Source organism: Oryzias melastigma, linkage group LG3 (genome assembly GCF_002922805.2).
Source record: "Oryzias melastigma strain HK-1 linkage group LG3, ASM292280v2, whole genome shotgun sequence".
NCBI classification, from domain to species: Eukaryota; Metazoa; Chordata; class Actinopteri; order Beloniformes; family Adrianichthyidae; genus Oryzias; species Oryzias melastigma.
The window spans coordinates 10,102,133-10,106,577 of NC_050514.1; positions in this window are offsets into that span (position 1 = coordinate 10,102,133).

Below are 4,445 nucleotides of genomic sequence, written 5' to 3' on the forward strand. Positions count from 1 at the left end.
TTTGATCCACACGTTTTTAACATGGTGGAACTGTATTATAGATAATAAATTATCAAAAAATTTAGCTTTTGTTATTTAGCAAGTCATCACATATAAAAAAGAATAACATTAGATGAGCTAATATCAACCTAAAGTATTAAAAATTAGCAAAACATTTTCCCGCCAAAAGTGTTTTTGAGATGACATGGAAGCAGCCGTTTTAAAATGAGCACGAAAAGAGCCTCTACTGCCCCTAGAGGAATGAAAATAAACTGGAGGGAGAAAACACGGATCAAATCATATGTAATGGGTTTTTAAGGAAAATATTGATAAAGACATAGGGGTCTTAGAACTATGTGTATTAAATATAATACAAATGGTTATATAGAGTTAAAGTAAACTAATTGTTCAGGGATGAGTATTCAGGGATGTTTTTTATGTCCAAACCAACCACAAACTAATAGTTTTAACTACTCGTGATTATTTATTACAATACTTATTTGTGATAAATTAATTAATTAATTTATATTAATTAAATGAAGATTTTTCAGTTTGATTTTCTGACAGCAAATCAGCATTAGGAAGTTAGAAATGTTTAAAGTCCCAGTCTAATCATTCCTTGGTCAATTTTAATAGCACTCCATGTGGCCTTTTAATTATTATTTTAACGTTTTCTTGCAAAAATAAAATAAAAAGTAGTTGTGTAGGACTGCAGAGCAGCTGTAGTTCATTAAAATTCACCTCTGAATTGTGGGTGAGACTCCTCGACCCAGAGTAAGCTTTCCCCCACTTCCCATCATCCCATTGTTTACATTCTCTTCCTCCACCTTTCAGCCCCTCACATCCCCAACTTAACATTAGCAACAAAAATACAGCTGTACCGTTTTGAGCCAGATGCCAGCACAGAAAAGGAAACAAAGACCTTCATGGATCTATTTGTCTGCAAGTGGATACATCAGAAAAAACTCAACAGGAACTTGTGGCTTGCTGTAGCTTCTGTGTCACACCTACAGGTCTACAAAAAAAAAGTATTAGCCAACAGAAGGATTGGGATGAACTGCAGAAGTCTAAGAATACTTCCTTTCCCATGAGATGATGTTAGCTCTGTGCACTATGCACAGATTTTTTTTCAATCACTCACCTGTTTCTTAGGCAGCACACAGAGTCTCACTCAGTGTGAAGTATTTTGTACCACCTCGCCTGCATTACCAAGCATTTCTATCTGGACCCGATCTTCTGTTTTTTTTAACCCTGTTCGTCTTAGATTGCTTTCCCTGACCCTTGCCTGGACTCTGATATCTGTAGTCTCTTCTATGATGATCCCATGCTTGTGATTGACCTCTGTCTGTCTGACTCTGATTTAGCTTTGTGGACTTTTAGCTGTGCTTCATTCCTGTCTGGACCAGTAAACCTGCTGATCGTGGAACCCGTTTGTGACAAAATTGCGTTTTTGAGAACATGTCATTCTTTATTGTGAATCAGGAGCAGACAGAAAAATGTTTGAAAAAGGGCTTTATTTGTTACTTATAAAATACGCTGAGCGGATCACAAGCTCCCTGATCTGCTCCAGTCTGATGCATCCACTTGAAGACAAATAGATCCATACACATCTTTGTTTTCCTCGTCTGGACTGGAATATGGCTTAAAACTGTACGGCTGGATAGCTCCAACATTGCTTGCCATATTTGTTGCATCGCTAATGTTAGGTTGGGGTACCACCCACAACTTAGAGGTGAATTTCTTATAAACTGATGCTGCTCTGTAGAAAAAATTCATTTGATCTAAAAATGACATAATTAAAAGACAACTGGGAACGCTTTTACAAAAGATCAAAAGATGAACGGAGAGGGACTTTAACAACATGATTTACTGACAAGATGTCTTAAACTGGACTCTCCCAATAAAAGAACAGCTGATCATCCTCTGAATTACAGAGTAAAATTCCCTGAAAATTGTTTAATATATATATATATATATATATATATATATATATATATATATATATATATATATATATATTTCAGATTCATATGTGTACTGAGCTGGCTTTTGGTTCAAATATAATGTAAAGACTATAAATCAAAGACAAAATATAAACAAAAATGTAAATAGTCATATCATACATGTCCTTTTTTACCTAAATCAGTTGTGACAAAAGGTGACATCCTTTCTCAGGATGTCTCATCTTTCACTGAGTACTAACAATAAAAACAGGAATTTAAATTGTAAAAAGAATCAGAGAAGAATGTTTCTGGGTCGGGGGGAAGTGGGGACAAAATGCCTCCAGCCGGGCTGAGGTTACAGAGCATGGTCGTCCTTTTTCATGAAGTTCTCAGCTCCTGTCCCAGCATAATCTGCCTTTGTGGCCTAATTCTCTCCCTGTTCGGCTCTCAAATTTATTTCAGATGATATTGGGAGTTCTGTTTTAAGGAACAGCTCCACACAGCAGGCTTCAGCACTCTCATCGCGCCATGCTGTGAAATAAAAAAAAAGTGCAGGGCCGGAGCCAAAAGCGTATCAAATCATCATGAACAAATGGGACCCTTTCCCGCGCTGCAAGTGAAAACATTTCCACGGCTTTCGGAGAGAGCTGAGAGTGCTGCGCCGCTCTTCAGAGATTTGGTAAGAAGCGCTGGGGTGTAGTGGAGCAGGAAACGTTGAGCTAGCAGCAAGACAATGAAAAACAACCACTTCTGCTCTAGGCTCTGTGAACAGGCTTGCCATTGATTAAAACAGCAAGGTGTGCAATAAAGCGCAAGGCAAAGTGTTGCCTTCCATATGGACCCTCAAACCCTCAGGCTCTGGCCACCAATTGAGCCTTTCTGTCCGCTGCTGTTCCCCCTTTTCCCTCTCTTGCCTCCCTTTTTCTCACCCATGGTCCCCAGATGGTAAAAAGCGATTTTCCAGCCCCCCGTCTCCGTGCGCTGCCCACACTGTGCTACCACAAAAGGCCCTGGCCGCGATTCAGACGTTTACTTCAGTAATTAACAGCACCCATACCACAACAATTACAACGCTGCAGCTCTCTGGATGCAGTCTTGATGCTCACACGCAGCGCTGACCGAGGCTCAGTGTGAGCTTGAAGAAGGAGTGGAAATAAAATTAGACTAGTATTAACAAAGAGAGAGGGGGGGACAACATGCTGGCTCTACAGCAATGATTTCCTCATAATTAGATGAGACAAAGCTCTCTGCCTATCTAGTGGCAAACACTGTAATTAGTGCCATGACAGAAAATCAAAGGCTACTTTGTAAGCAGCAGGAAAAATTAACATTTTAGGCCCCGAAGCTGTACGTCCTGATTAGAAACATATTAAATCAATGCGTTGCTAACTGCTGGACGTAAATACATCCCCTACTGAAGGGGGCCATAATTGCAAGAGCAAAAAAAAAAAAAAGTGGGTTTCAGTATCACAAAGCTGTGGCATTTATCGTAACAGCGGCATTATGTGGGAAATGTACACTCATTTTGTTATTTGATGATGCACTTAAAGCGGGGGCTCTGTTTCCAACGTGCTCCTGAAGAGAAGATCAAAGTGTGTTTTACACAGCAGTGAAATGACAAATAGACATAAAATGGAGAGTGTTTCTATCCAGGCAGATGCTACCATTTGAGTGAATTGTGCTCAACTTTCAAAGAACTCTAACATACTAAAGAAGAGGAGCTTTTGCTATGTGATTTTTGCATTTTATTCATTTATTCTTTTCCATTTGAAAATTTGCACCATACCACCTTAAATTAGCAGGTGAAATACTACTAATTGCTACCCTAAAAATGGAAAAGAAACACAAATCTTAGGGAAGAAAATCACTTGAAAGTAGTGAAAGGATTTCTCCATGTAGTGAGTAGTTTTTTACACAAACATACAAAAATGGAAAATAAGCTAAAAAAGCTGTTAGAGAGAATTACTTAAAACTGAATGATATGCAGCCCCCACATAAGTTTTGGTTGCTAGTTCTAAGCAAATGGTTTGTATTTTTGGAGTTTTATTCTTAAATGTATTCTATTTTGATGGAAATGAGTGGAAATGACTCATTTTAGAACAAAATGTGAACAAATTGAGAACATGATGTTTTCCTATCTTAATAAATCCTCATAGAAATCCTTATATTTTGTTTCCAAAATAATGCCAATGAATACCAATCTAATATGTCATCATGTATTGAACTTTAAAGTAACATCCTCAAAGTCAAACTGAAAAAGTAAGTGTAATTTAGTTTTTTTGTCTTAAATCAAGTCTTTTTTATTGTTAAAATGAGTGAGCAAAATGATTTTACAGCTCTTAATGACAAAAATTGTCTCAACTGGCTGATTGGAGCAAAGCTATATATATTTTTTGCACTTATACAACATTTTGCAAAACACAGGTTTAGAAATGCATTAAAAAGTAGGAAAAAAAATCATATACGCTTATAGTAGAGTCTCTACCTATTACTATCTAAAAATTGATATGACATACAATTACA